At 46.9% G+C, this 16,094-nt stretch overlaps 1 protein-coding gene across 1 annotated transcript in view; it reads left to right on the forward strand.

Annotated features, from left to right (window-relative positions):
* foxn4 (forkhead box N4) overlaps positions 1–16,094 on the forward strand; it is a 112,338-nt gene that overhangs the window by 80,734 nt on the left and 15,510 nt on the right. The gene's annotated exons all lie outside the window — the stretch shown is intronic.

Below are 16,094 nucleotides of genomic sequence, written 5' to 3' on the forward strand. Positions count from 1 at the left end.
GGGTTGATTCTGAGCCTATTGTTCATGTCACTGCCTCAGGCTGAAATAAGGCAGGGTGGCACAGTACACAGAGGGTAGCACGATGGCATAGTGGTTAGCACTGCTGCCTCACAGTGCCAGGGATCCGGGTTCGATTCCCAACTTGGGTCATTGTCTGTGTGGAGTCTGCATGTTCTCCCCGTGTCTGCGTGGGTTCCCTCCAGGTGCTCTAGTTTCCTCCTACACTTCAAAGATGTGTGGGTTAGGTGGATTGGCCACTGAATAGCCACAGTCCCATGTTTGCCAAGCATTCAATCTCAGCCATGTTGCTGTGAGTAATCGTTGGGTAACTGTGTGGCATAATCGACCCAGATCATTGTAATGGATGTCCAAGTAACACATGTTAAAGCTCCCTGGACATGAGCTTGACCGTGGAAGGAGCTTAAATAAATTACTTTTAAAAAGAAAGACTTGCATTTATATTGTGTTTTTCACAATCCCAACATGATTGTAACCTCTCATTGATTTGGGGAGTGAAAGAATCAAAACTGATAATTACAACTGTTTCTCCTCTCTTCCAACCATCGCACACACCTCCCCCCTCCCTCCTCCCCAGGACAGGATCTGTGAGGGGGAATTGTGGTAGAGGCTACTCAATGGAACTTCAGGATAAAGATCAGAATGGATACCAGCAGCTGCCCAGAAGGGAGTGAAGAAAATTGAGGGCAAGTCACCTGGGTCCGTTCCGACTTGGGTCCCTCCTTAGGTTAAGATGCACGGTGGCAGTGGCCCAGAGCCTGGGTCCAGGTCACTTCCTTGTTCTTGGAATAGTGACCAACAATAACCCCCTGACTATTTCTGTCCAAAATGCATTGTGAACAGGGAACTCTTCAAAGCACTGGCAAAAATCTTGCCGCAAGTGCTTATGGACTTTAGATAAATTTATATAGTAAAGTTGATGAGGGCAGTTTTCAAAATCTGATAAAGATTTCACTCTGAAAGGGGGCAAAGTACTTTAGCACTGACGCCAATGGAATAATTTGGCGAGGGGAGTAAAAGCAAATAGTAGGTCTCCATTTTTCTTCTTTCATGGCATGTGGGTGACACTGGCAAGGCCCATCCCTAATGTCCCTTGATCTGAGTTCAGAAGGCATTTAGGGTCAACCAGATTGCTGTGGCTATGGGCCTGGAGTCACATGTAGACCAAACAAGGAAGACAGATTTCCTTCCGTCAAGTTTTTTTTAATCCATGGGACATGGGGGATGTTGGCTGGCATTTATTACCCATCCCTAGTTGCCCGAGGGCAGTTGAGAGTCAACCACATTGCTGTGGTTCTGGAGCCACATGTAGGCCAGACCAGGTAAGGGCAGAAGATTTCTTTTCCTAAAGAACATTAGTGAACCAAGTGGGTTTTTCCGACAATCGACAATGGTTTCATGGTCATCAGTGGATTCTCAATTCCAGATAATATTTATTGAATACGAATTCCACCAGCTGCCGTGACGGGATTCGAACCCAGATCCCCAGAGCATAAGCAGAGTTTCTAAATTAATAATCCAATCGCCTCCCAAAGTGAACGAAATTGGCTTTTAAACAATGAAATATGTCACTATTGCTGAGACTAGCTTTATATTCCAGATTCACAAATTGAATTTAAATTCCCCCAGCTGTTCATGGTGGGATTTGAACCTGTGTCCCCAGAGCTTTAGTGTGGGCTGTTGGGTTGCTAGTGCAGTGACATGATCACGTCCCCACTATCTCCCTGTTTGTGTTTCACACTCTTGGGTCCCTTTAGCAAACTGAAGTCACAAGCAAAGGAGCAGACCCACTGGAATGTGGATCACCTTGGATAAACGTGGTTAACTGACCAAGTGAAATTTCTGCAACTCCATAAGGTCCCGTTTGTTGTAGGGTAATATACACTAGTCATCCAATTTCCTTGCAACTGACTACAAATGATTTCTTAATTGCCTTTTAAAATTTTATTGCTGTTGTTAATCCTTGAAGGTGAGATTGTCATTGTATCTCTGTGATTTGAACCCATTGCATCTTTGCCAATATGCAATTTTAAAAAAATTGTATTTTGGAATTATTTTAAAGTAGTAATCTGACTCTGGATTCAAGATCCTTGACTCGATTGCGACCTGCACCTTACTCTCAAGTATCAATTGTTTGATATTTAAAACCTCAAAAGCCCTTGCTTAGATTCTAGTCTGATAACTGACTCCAAAGAGTCCATTCTTCTAGTTTTAAACCTCTAAGGTCTACTTGTCCACTCTAAGATGAATTAACCCATTGCTTCTCAATGGCCTCTGGTGCTTGTGCGAGAATTTGCAATGTTAACCCTCATGTCGGCAGGTGGATTGTCAAATTTCAGGCCGCGATTGAAACTTGTGACCCTCAGGATTGAGAATCTGATTCCTTCACATCCACAGCAGCCAAAGACAACGATTGAAGTTGTGCAATTTGTGTTACCATGTGCTGAAGTTAACTTAAAGTTTGCTTGTTTTATTTGCTTGTTACTTGGAAAGAGCATTGATGCCCGACATCTTCTTGAAGCAAGGTGGTGGAGGTGTCTCCTAATCAGCTGGTGGAAGCCTCATTTATGTCGGGTTTTCCAGAGCAACCTTTGTCCAAACGATAGCAGCTTATTGGCAAGGCAGTAGAAGCCAATAGGGCCTAGAGTCCCAGGTTCTCGGCCAAGGGCCCTGTGCAGATGTCTATTGTACCAAACAGGGACCTAATTCAGATGTACAAATGTGGTATGCTCTGACAATTTGCTTTATTATTAATGCGGCGAGTAGATATTCCATCAGCCTATTACTTTTTACATTTTATTACATGTTTAGTCAGAGGGGTCCAAACTATTTTAGGAGATCAGGACACCAAGAATTCTGCTGAGTGGGAGATTCCTGGCAAACTGGTATAAGAGGCAATTATATGTTTTGAGAGGGCAAAACCCTTGAATGATTTGGTGAGAATACAAACAGGCGGGTTCACATCTGTCAAAAACACACACAAACTGATTGGGTCCACTGGCTTTTCCCTTTCCCATCAAATCGTGTTTTAGACTCAGTCGAAATCCTGCTTATCGTGTATATAATACAAACTAAAACAGAAAATGCTCAGCAGGTCTGGCAGCATCCGTGAAGAGAGAAACAGAGCGAACGTTTCGAGTCTGTATGACCCTTCTTCAGATCTTATCTTACACTCAGGTCTATGTACGAAGATGCTGTTGTACACTGGGACTTGAGTTCTTGTAAACTCAATGTCTGGACTGTTACTGCCTTGCTCACCCCGATTCCGGGACAGGCGAGCCTCGCAGAACCGCATTCTCCGTTGGCCTCGGGCGGGATCTTACGAGCCTCGGGCGGGTGAGGTGGTAGAATTCCGGCAAATGTGTCTGTGGAAACTCATTGGATGGAATTTTCCCATCCCACCCGCCACGGGAATTGTAGCAGGATGGGGGGGGTGGGGGGGGGACGGACCATGCAAAGGTCCGTTGACCTCAGGCAGGAATTTCCGGTCTTGGGGCGAGCGTGGCTGGAAAATTCCACCCATTGTGTATGTATATTCACAATGTGTATGTACATTGGGAGATAGTCATTGCAACAAAGTTTGTAGTGTACACTTGTAGTATGTACACAGGGAGATGGTGTTGTATATTCACAGGGTGTGGAACGGTGATTACCCCTCTGCCTTCAGCGCTGATACGTTTAGTTATCTTGATGCTTTCTTATTCTGTAATTGATGTAGTGAATGTTTTTTTTAACTTGGAGCACATCATTCACCTTATTAAAGGCTGTCCCTCTAATATCCTGGTTCTCCAGTCTTATCTTGAAAACCATCCTGGTTTTGCCTGGCGGATTATTCCAAGTATTATTGAAACAGTGGGCAGAATCCTCTCAGGCCCATATTCGTGGGTTCAATCGTGGGCAGGGAGAGAATTCGGCAGAAGGCCCACAAATTGGGTTTTATGCCGGTTTGAATTTCCCGTGGGATCTTTCCTTGGTGCCCGCCATGGTGGATTGGGAAACCCACCGGAGGCTGGCGTGAAACTGATTTGCATCCCGCTCGGGGAATGCAGATGAAGTGGAATCTTCCCCCCACTTCTCCGACCTGCCCAGTTCTCCATGACACCAGTGGGAAAACAAGCCATTCCGGGACATGTCTGGAGCAACATGGCGTGCAGAAATTGGGACTCACCTGAACAATGCCTGGGCTGGCTCTAGACCTTGGAACACCACGGCAGTGGGTGGGAGGGGAGCATCCATCAGGTGGATATTCCAGCTTCAATGTTATCGAGGATCCATCGTCCAGTTTCAGAACATCCCTGGAAATCCATCTTTCTTCAACATTGGGTCAGTGATGTTGGGCACCGTTTAAATATGACGCTCGGATATAACAGTGAGACGCGTGCAATCAAGTCCACCACACCACGTAATACGGCACTAAACCTCCCGGTGCATAATTATTGAGGTTGGGACTGGAAGATACGGCATGGTTACCTGTCAGCCTTAACAGTAGGAAACACTCCCCGGCCCTGCCCCGCCACGTGACCGAGTCCCAGATGGGAGAATTCCGCCCAGTGATATCATAATGATATCGCTTACATATCAAATAAATCCGAGGGCAGCTTCCCACTGTCCAGAGAACCCGAGTGAAGAAACACTTGTCGGATACTGAGCAGTATGGAAAATGACAATGTTGCTGTATGCTTTTCCTCACTCTGCCGACAACCGTTCATCCCTTTCTGAGCCACACGTTCATTCAGAGTTGGCCGACTATCCACAAGTAACGATCTCCACAGTGTCCAGACTCAGTATCGCTCACTCTCAACTCGATACTTGCATCAGAAAGTCACAGTATCACAGAATTGGGACTAGCTGGGAGGGCATGGACTAGTAGGGCTGAAGGGCCTGTTTCCGTGCTGTATTGCTCTATGACTCTAATTGTTACAGCACAGAAGGGGGCCGTTTGGCCCCATCGTGATTGCACTGGCTGTCCGACTGAGCAACTCATCTCGTGCCATTCTCTCACCACCTCCCCGTGACCCTGCCAGTTTGTTCTTTTCAGATAACAATCCAGTTCTCTTTTGAGTGCCTCGGTTGAATCTGTCCCTGCCGCACAGTTAGGAAGAACATTCCAGATCCTTAACCACTCGCTGCGTGAAGACATCTTTCCTCATGTCGCATTTGTTTCCTTTGCCAATTACTTGAAATCTGGGCCCTCTCGTTCTTGATCATGAGTGGGAAGAGTTTCTCCCCGTCTACTCTCTCCAGATCTCTCATGATTTTGAATAATTCTGTCATATCTCCTCTCGGCTTTCTCTTCTCTGAGGGAAACAGTCCCAAATTCGCTGATCTATCGTCATCATCGAAATTCCTCAATCCTGTTGGGATCCTCATGGCTCAAACCATTCTCGGGAATCTTTTCTGTACTGTCTCCAATGTCTTCACATCCAAAGATGTGCAGGTTAGGTTGATTGGCCATGCTAAAAATTGCCCTTAGTGTCCTGAGATGCATAGGTTAGAGGGATTAGCGGGTAAATATGTAGGGATAAGGGGGTAGGGCCTGGGTGGGATTGTGGTCGGTGCAGACTCGATGGGCTAAATGGCCTCTTTCTGTACTGTAGGGATTCTATGATTTCTATCCTTCATAAAGTGCAACACCCAGAACTGGACACAGTGCTCCAGCTGAGGTCCAACTAGTGACCTATCCACATTCAACATATCTTCCTTGCTCTTGAATGCCTAATAAAGCCTAGGTGATTGTATGTTCTATGAACTGCTCTCTCAATCTGTCCTGCATATATACCCCCAGACTCCCTGGCTCCTGCATCCCTTTTAGAATCATACCCTGTATTTTATATTGTCTCCCCATGTTCTTCCTAACAAAGTTCATAGAATCATAGAATCCCTACAGTGCAGAAGAGGCCATTCGGCCCATTAAGTCTGCACACCAACTCTCTGGCAGAGTGTTTTACCCAGGCCCTCTCCCCTGCCTTATCCCCATAATCCCACACATTTACCGTGGCAAATTCATCTAACCTGCACATCTTTGGACTGTGGGAGGAAACCGGAGAAAATCCACGCAGACACGGGGTAAATGTTCCAACTCCCCACAGACAGTGACCCAAGCCAGGAACCGAACCCGGATACCTGACGCTGTGAGGCAGCAGTGCTAACAAAATGAATCATTTCACGCTTCTTCACAATGAATTTTATCTGCCACATGTCTGCAAATTCCACTAACCTGTCTGTGTCCGTTCAAAGTTCTACACTATCCTCCTCACAGCTCACAGGCTTCCAAGTTAGGCATGATCAAAGATCAAAGAAAATTACAGCACAGGAACAGGCCCTTCGGCCCTCCAAGCCTGCACTGACCATGCTGCCTGACTGAACTAAAACCCCGTACCCTTCAGGGGACCATATCCCTCTATTTCCATCTTATTCATGTCCTTTTCCAGATGCCCCTTAAAAGTCACTGTCGTATCTGCTTCCACTACCTCACCCCGCAACAAGTTTTCGAAATTGTGCCCTGAACACTAAGGTCTAGGTCACTAATATAAATCAGAACCCCTGGAGAACTTTATTACAAACCTTTCTCCAGCCTGAAAAACATCCATTACCATTGCGTTCTGTTTCCCGCCACTAAAATGCTTCAAACTATCGCCTGCTCTGGTCTTGTCACCTGCTTTTTTCTGTGTATTCCAGGATAATTTTTCACCATGTAGTTTTTGAATGCAGAAAAGTGAAGGATCTCACTGCGAGTTTAAAGTTTATTTATTAGTCACAAGTAAGCTTACATTAACACTGCAGTGAAGTTACTGTGAAAATCCCCCCATCGCCACACTCCGGCGCCTGTTCGGGTACACTAAGGAGCAATTTAGCATGACCAGTGCACCTAAATTGCACATCTTTGGACTGTGGGAGGAAACTGGAGCACCTGGAGGAAAGCCACATAGACACAGGGAGAACGCGTAAACTCTGCACAGACAGTGACCCAAGCTGGGAATTGAACCCGGGTCCCCTGGCGCTGTGAGGCAGCAGTGCTAACCACAGCGCCAAGGTATTTGCATCTAAAACTCCTACTTCTTTTCATGACCAATATACCTTCAACTAAACCCAAATGTGAAATCGTTCATCTCCCATGCCAGCCATACTGGTGACCTTAATGAGGCTATAAATATAGTGTTGGATCATAGGCCTGAACTACCACCCACCACACCTCCCATCAATCAGCATTGAAACTTCCCGCACGAGGATAGTGGCATTGGGGCTGGATTCAGAGCCAGCTCCATGGGTGAAGGGACAGTCACTACGCTATCCAGCCTCACTTCCTTTTGAGTTGTCAATGGGTGTCGCTGAGAGGTTGTCTGCATGCTGTAAATCCACTGGCAGTTTATTGACTGTTAGTGAAAGTGCGTTTTCTTTGTGTGTCGTTTTCAGTATTTCACAAAGCTGCAAGTTTCAAAAGACATTCAGTCCCCAAAAGAGATTTCATTTCAATGAGGTGCACCAGTGACAGAACATTTTTATTTATTCACGGGATCTGGGCATCGCTGGTTGACCAACCCTTATTGCCTTTGAGAAGATGGTGTATTTTTTATTGCTGCTTACTTAATCAGATTAGGCACGAAACTCTGGATATATGAATGAATGGTCTCACACTTGGTCCCCACATTCCACTGTAACACTTTGCTACTGCTATGGTTCAGTGAATAGCACTCTCATCTCCGAGTCAGAAGATTGTGGGTTCGATTCCCATTCCAGGATTTAAGCATTCAATTCAAAGCTGACAGCGCAGTACTGAGGGCGTGCTGCACTGTCAAAGGTTCCATCTTTCAGATGAGATGTTAAACTAAGACCCCACCTGCTCTCTCAAGTGGTCATAAAAGATCCCGTTTTGAAGAAGAACAAGGGAGTTTATCCCCCAATCGACATCATCAAAACAGATGATCTGATTATCATCACAGTTTTGTTTGTGGGATCTTGCTGTGCACAAATTGGCTGCCACGTTTCCTATATTACAACAGTGACTAGACTGCAAAAGTACTTCATTATCTCTGAGGCTCAGTGTGCACCAGCACCTTCAGGAGAGGAGGTAGGGGGTGGTGATAATTGGAATGATAAAAGGAATTGTGATGGGGAAGCTTCCTTTTCAAAAGTTTATTTATTAGTCACAAGTAGGCTTGCAATGAAGTTACTGTGAAAATCCCCTAGTCACCACACTCTGGCGCCTGTTCGGGTACACTGAGGGAGAATTTAGCATGGTCAATGCACCTAACCAGCACGTCTTTCGGACTGGGAGGAAACTGGAGCACCTGGAGGAAACCCACACAGACACGGGGAGAATGTGCAAACTCCATACAGACAGTGACCTAAGCCAGGAATCGAACCCAGGACCCCTGGCATTGTGAGGCAGCAGTGCTAATCACTGTGCCACCATGCCACCCATGAAGTAAAAGCAGATGCATTTGATTCCTAGACAGACTAAGACTTGGATATTTGAGGGTTGTTTAGCCTTTGGTCTTCAAGGCTCTCACAAGACCGTTATGGGTACCTGGGGATTACACTCAGACTCATTGCTCCCTCGTTGCCCTCTCCAACCCCGCTATTGCACTCTGGAATCATGTTAATGCTTTTGGAACACACTACCTTAGGCAGAGTATCAAGTCCCAGCTTATTAACACAATAGAGAGTTTGACAGATACTGGAAGACGTTCACTGTCCTTATCATAACGCCGCTGGCTGGCCAGCATTTATTGCCCATCCCCAGTTGCCCGAGGGCAGTTGAGAGCCAACCACATTCTGTGGGCCTGGAGTCACATGTAGGCCAGACCAGGTAAGGGTAGCAGATTTCCTTCCCTAAAGGACATTAGTGAACAGAAATTGTAGGTGATTCCCCCATTGCTACATGTTTATCCCAGGAACCAATCTATTTTTTTTCCACTAGTGATTTGGTAAGGGGCAGGAGATTCAGAGGGGATTTGAGAAAAAAAATTCACTCAGAGGGTGGAGAGAATCTGGAATGCGCTGCCTGGGAAGGTGGTGGAGGCCGGAAACCTCACAACCTTTAAAAAGTATTTGGATGAGCACTTGGGACAAGTGCTGGAAAATGGGATTAGTGTGACTTTAGTGGTAGTTATTGTCAGTGCAGATTCGATGGGCCAAAGGGCCTGTTCTGCGTTGTACAGCTCTACGACTCACTGATTTCCACTGGAACTTTCTTGATGAGAGCAAATGTTTCTGTTAGTGTTTTTCAGCCACAGCTGGCCCACTGGCTTACAGTGACCTTTCTGGCTCCTACCTTGTCCCTTCCAATCTGTCAATAATAATCCACAGTCACCATAAAATGAGCTAACATTTCAGATGCGAGACTGGTACTAAGCTTGTGTGGCACGTGGCCAAAGTTGTCAACATTGGGCATGTTGCGGTGAGCTTTGAAATCACTAACCTCATATCTGTGGTACTAAAGATATAGATGTGGCTGAAATATATTTGTCACATGGTGCATGGATTGGCCAGCTGTCTTTAAGGTATTTTTCTTCTATCCATATTTCTGTTCATCATTCTCTTTTTGAACAGGAACTAGCTTTAAAAACAAGGATGACCCAGCACCCATGACCAAAAGCACATCCATACCAAATGCTGTCTAATAAACGATATGCTTCGTTATTTTAACAGGAACTTTCATAACTCTGAATGCTGTCATTGCCCCATCTTGATAATGGGGCTCTTGCATCCTCGCCAGGAACAGAACTCATGGGCAACCCATAACTCATTGAAGATTAGGTAGGAGACTTCTCACATGGGATTCCTGCCAAATGGGCAAGAGTTGGTAGATGCTACTTGACACTTCAACAACTGGAGTGATTTTCCTGAAAGGGTTTTTGCTTTCTTCTCCCACTTCACATCCTGCTGTAATCCCTATTGATTTTATTCGGACACAACACTCCTAATTGGAGGATCTCACCACCGTTGAGAAGTAGGAGAGAAGGTCACATTCACTTGGAAGTGGTGACACTAAATTTGTATTTAAAAATCCCTGTGATCTTTATGAGAGAGGGAGGTTTGATAAAGGAAAATTATTTCACAGTTTTGAGCTCTTGGTAAAGAAGGAGTCATTTGGAGATGGTGGCACAGTGATTAGCACAGCTGCCTCACAGCGCCAGGGACCCACGTTCAATTCTGGCTTTGGGTCACTGTCTGTGCGGAGTTTGCACATTCTCTCCCGTGTCTGCGTGGGTTTCTTCCGGGTGCTCCGATTTCCTCCCACGCTCCAAAGATGTGCAGGTTAGGTGGATTGGCCATGCTAAATCGCCCCTTTGTGTCCAAAGATGTGTAGGTTAGGGGGAATTAGTCACAGTAAATGTGTGGGAATACAGGGACAGGGTGGGGATGTGGGCCTTTCTAAGATGCTCTTTCAGAGAGTCAGTGCAGACTCGATGGGCCAAATGGCCTTTTTCTGTACTGAAGGGATTCTATGGTGATGAGTCTGAATGTTGATACAGTGAGGGTGGGAAGAGGAAGAAGTTAAGGAGGAGGAATAAGTGAAGAACATTTTCAAGGAGCAATGACTGTGATGACATTAATGAAGAAGTGAGAAATGTTATTTGTATTTAGCTGAAAGACTAAATCCCATCTGCAGAATGCAGTCAGAAATCTCAAACATAGATACTTCTCAACATGTTTACAATGTAATGGCTTTGTCCTCTATGATTTGCACATGTTTTCACAATCTGAGTAAAAATGCTTTGATAACACTAAGGAATCAACATTAGAAAATCAGAGGAATAGACTGCAGTTACGAGAGTTAAAATTGGAATTTCAGCAGCACACCCAGGGCGGCACGGTGGTGAGCACTGCTGCCTCACAGCGCCAGGGACCCGGGTTCAATTCCGGCGTTGGGTCACTGTCTGTCCAAAGTCTTCATGTTCTCCCTGTGTCTAGGATTCCCTCCGGGTTCTCCGGTTTCCTCTCGCAATCCGAAAGATGTGCTGATTAGGTGCATTGGCCATGCTAAATTCTCCCTCAGAGTACCCAAACAAGCACTGGAGTGTGGCGACTAAGGGATTTTCACAGTAACTTCATCGCAGTGTTAATGTAAGCCGACTTGTGGCACTAAGAAATAAGCTTTCCTATATATTCAAGTGTTACTGAGGTCATTCAGACCCAGCTTAAGGGACCTGTAACTGCCAGAACAGCATTTTAATCTTTGATTCATGTCCAGACTCCATCTTTTTTGCCCTCAAACTGAGTTACTTGATCCATTTCAGAGGGGCAGTTAAGAGTAAACCACACCGCTGTGGGTCTGGAGTCACATGTAGGCCAGACCAGGCAAGGATGGCAGATTTCCCTCCCTAAAGGGCAATAGTGAAGTAGATGGGTTTCTATGACGATTGACAATGGTTTCATGGGATTCAAACTTGGGTCCCCAGAGCATTACCCGGTTTCTGGTTGACTAGTCCAGCAACAATACCAGTACAGTGTCCTGTCCTGTGACTAGCCCAGGATGACCCATCCCCGTGATGTTCCCTAAACATCTAATCTCTTCTCGGTAGCACTGCGATCATTATCAGTAACTTGGTGAAATGTTAGGAGGAAGTGAGGGCGAGGCATGAGGTGGTTGGAAGGAGGAGATCAGACCATTGTTCCAATACTAGTGGCACAATTCATTGGTTCTCTGACTCATTTACTTGTTTTGTGGCCTCCTGCTGGGACGCTGCCAAGTGGGCGTCTGTCCACACAATCCTGCCTTCTCAATCCTGTAACGGTTAATTCGGCTGCCTTATAACTGTCAGACTCAGTAACTCCTGGTTCGCTTGAGGCTTTAGGTTACAGATTTACACAGCCTTGTCCTGTTACAGAGCAGAGGGTTTCGATCACCATGTGATTGGCAAATTCAGAAGAACTATTGATGTCAAGTACTGAAGACGATTATGAAGGGAAAAAATAACTTTTTATTCACTATTGATAACATAAATGGAACAGTCACGTGACGGAGTAACTGGGGGCAGTTATACCTTGGAACAATGCAAGGTTTTTTTTGACTGGCGTCTCTTTAAAGAGGGGCGGCACAGTGGGTTAGCACTACTGCCTCACAGCGCCAGGGATCCGGGTTCGATTCTCAGCTTGGGTCACTGTCTGCGTGGAGTTTGCACGTACTCCCCGTGTCTGCGTGGGTTTCCTCCGGGTGCTCCGGTTTTCTCCCACATTCCAAAGACGTGCGGGTTAGGTGGATTGGCCGTGCTAAATTGATCCTGAGTGTCAGGGGGATTAGCTCGGGTAAATGCATGGGATTATGGGGGTAGGGCCTGGGTGGGATTGTGGTCAGTGCAGACTCGATGGGCCGAATGGCCCCCTTCTGCACTGTATGATTCTAGGTTATGTGGCGTGACAGGGTGCAGACTGATCTTGTTGTTGAATTGATCCTCCCCACACTTAAATAGCTTTGACAAAGGGTCATCTGGACTCGAAACGTCGGCTCTTTTCTCTCCTTACAGATGCTGCCAGACCTGCTGAGATTTTCCAGCGTTTTCTCTTTTGGTTAAATCATCAGCAACTTGTCGGGAAGGTTAAGGGTTTGGAATTGTGAGTGAGCCATGCAGTGTGGGAGAGATGCTTGTTCCTGGATGCGCGCGTGGGGTGCGGGGGGGGGTTTATTTACAGCGGGAGGTGTGTGCGGTCAGCTCTGACCTCACCGCCCACACAGCCTAACATTTCGGTTGGTGGTGTGGGGTGCTGAGATGGACGGGGAGGGGAGAGGGGAGAGTGTGTGGTAGGGTTGGGGGATCGGGAGGGGAGGGGGGGGGTGGTGGTGGAGAGTAGGCTGTGTGGGTGGGTGGATATGAGTTGAATTGTACGGGCGGATTGGCAGGGCCTGAGATGGCAGATGGCATTCTGTGTCTGTTAAGTGCCGGCTGTCATTCCCCCACCACCCCCCTCCCCCCCACCACCCCCCCTGCAACCTTCAGATTAATGTAAAGTTTAAAAAACACAATTAAGGGGATAGTGAAGGACACAATAGGCCCACGTGCCTCTCTGATGAAGCAGCCGTCTCAGGGGACAATAGGGCCATCAGCCTGCCATACAAGAGCCAACTGTTAGCCACGGCACAGACCCGCCTGGCTCGCAAATCATTTCTCATTCTCTCTCTCTTGTTTTCTTATGATTTTAACCAACCACAACGCTGAATAATGGTCATCTGACGGCTTTCCATCCACCGTATCTCCCCCCCCCCCCCCCCCCCCCCACCCCTGCCACCCGCCCTCTCGACTTCCTTTTGCACTGCATGGCTTAAAACTAACTGCCTGATTTCTGTCACCATGGCAACCCTAATTTTATTGTTCTTTTAAGTAGTAGGTGCATTATTAATCAGCGGGTGGCTGTAATTGGCTTTCTTTTGAATATTCAAACTGCTTCTTTTTTTTTCTTCTTCTGGACTTTTAAAGAGGCAGTTTATGCTCTTCACGTTCATTCTCCCCCCTGCACCTCCCCCGCCTCCTCCCCCCTCCCCCCCCCCCCCCCCACTCCCTCTCTCCTGCACTGGTCACTCGTCCACTCCCCTCTCCCTCCCCAGCTTTAATAAAGAGTCTGAGGCGCCCCCTCACCACCTCCCCGGTTGTCATGTCAGGCTGCAGAACCCATTATGTGGGGACTTTCTCAGTCTGCAGAGCAGCGACAGTCAGGATGAAGCACAGGAAACTTTTGTTTCTGATATTTCTAGTGGTGAAGTCATAATTACAGGATCACTGAATCCTACAGTGCAGAAGGAGGCCATTCGGCCCTTCGAGTCTGCACCGACTCTTGACAAAGCATCTTATCCAGGCCCACCACCTCCCCAATTCCATCTCTGTAACCCCACATGTTAACCCCACTAATCCCCCTACACATCTGGGAACGTGATGTGGAGTTGCCGCCGTTGGACTGGGGTAAGCACAGTAAGTAGTCTCACAACAGCAGGTTAAAATCCAACCGGTTTAGCTGGTAACACGAGTTTTCGGAGCGCAGCTCCTTCATCAGGACTCACCTGATGAAGGAGCAGCGCTCCGAAAGCTCGTGCTACCAACTAAACCTGTTGGACTTTAACCTGGTGTTGTGAGACTACATCTGGGGACGCTAAGAGGCAATAATTTAGCATGGCCAATCCACCTAACCCGCACACCTTTTGGACTGTGGGAGGAAACCAGAGCACCCGGAGGAAACCCAAGCAGACAGTGACCCAAGCCGGGAATCGAACCCGGGTCCCTGGAGCTGTGAGGCAACAGTGCTAATCACTGTGCCACCCATTTTGAAATATACTCTTGAAATGCTTGTGATGCCATTTGTATGCACTGGTGGGATGGGGGGGGGATGTTCCACACTGACTACACCAGGTATTACTATGATGGTGGTCCCAGTAAGCAACAACAACTTGCTTTTATATAGCACCTTTACTACTGGTGTGATTATTTTGATATTTGGGTCACTTGAGGAGATGGATCAGGACAAGTGACTGAAAGCTCAGCTGGAAATGTAGGCTCTTGAGGAATGTCTCAAGGAGGGGAGAGAGAGAGAGAGATGGAGAGGTTAAGGGAGGAAATTCCACAGCTTTGGGGCTTAGCAGCCGAAGGCATGGCTGCCAATGGTGGAGCTATTACAAACCGGGCAGCTTAGTAAAGATTAGGGCTCCTGTGTGCCAAAGAACAGCCACGGAAAGCAAAGCAGCATTAGAATGTAGCAGGCTCTTTCTCCTGAGTCTCTCGCGAGAAGACGAGGAGTGATTTACATTAAAGAACGTGTGCAGTTGTGTTAACGGGGCACAATAGTTAGCACTGCTGCCTCACAGCACCAGGGACCCAGGCTCGATTCCCGGCTTGGGTCACTGCGTGTGGAGTTTGCACGTTCTCCCCATGTCTGCGTGGGTTTCTCCCGGGTCCTCCGGTTTCCTCCCACAGTCCAAAGATGTGAGGATTAGGTGGATTGGCAGTGCTAAATTGCCCCTTAGTGTCAGGGGGACTAGCTAGGGTAAATGCATGGGGTCATGGGAAAAGGGACTGGGTGGGATTGTGGTTGCGATTTTGGGCTCACGGTCGAATTTCAGGTGCTCTGTTGGGGGAACAGAACGGGCAGCACCGGTGACGTTCCCCCATGGAGAATGGGAATGTTGTTTCGGTAATCCCCCCCCCCCCCCGCCAACACCATCCAGGTAAAACTGGTGAATGCACAAATTAGGGTGAGAAGTAATTATTACTTCAGCTTTCGAGAAATTGATCCAAAATTGTGGTGTAGGTAAATGAAGATTTTTAATTTGGGGCAGGGAGCATGTTAAGGGGCCACAAAAAAAAAGATACGCGGTGAAGTTTGATATCATTTGGACATAAAACAGCAAAAATCAACAGCCAAGAGAATCAAAATGCACCTTTTACTTCACTTGATATCAATGTCAGGCTGTTCTTCCCACTCTTCATCTTCTTTGATTTGATTTATTCTTGTCACATGTATTAGGACACAGTGAAAAGTATTGTTTCTTAGATGCTATTCAGACAAAGTATACCGTCCAGAGAGTACATCGGGGAGAAGGAAAGGAGAGGGTGCAGAATATAATGTTATAGTCATAGCTAGGGTGTAGAGAAAGATCAGCTTGAAAGGAGGTAGGTCCATTCAAAAGTCTGATGGCAGCAGGGAAGAAGCTGTTCTTGAGTTGGTTGATACGTGTCCTCAGATTTTTGTATCTTTTTCCCGATGGAAGAAGGCGGAAGAAAGTATGTCCGGTGTGCATGGGGTCCTTAATTATGCTGGCTGCTTTGCCAAGGCAGCAGGAAGTGTAGACAGAGTCAATGGATGGGAGGTTGGTTTGCTTGATGGATTGGGCTACATCACAACCCTTTGTAGTTTCTTGCGGTCTTGGTCAGAGCAGGAGCCATACCAAGCTGTGATACATCCTGAAAGGATGCTTCCTCTCCCCAAGGAAATCTATAAGCTTGGGGATCGGTGGGCAGTGACCCACCTGCACCATCTCCAATTTTGAGGGCATGCTACCCTCTGGCAACTCTGTATCTCTTAGCGGTAAAACCCGAACAGAAGTATCACCAGGTGATGCCTTCTGGAGTTATTTTCACTCTTATCCT

This window comes from Mustelus asterias, chromosome 13 (assembly GCF_964213995.1).
Source record: "Mustelus asterias chromosome 13, sMusAst1.hap1.1, whole genome shotgun sequence".
Classification (NCBI taxonomy): Eukaryota; Metazoa; Chordata; class Chondrichthyes; order Carcharhiniformes; family Triakidae; genus Mustelus; species Mustelus asterias.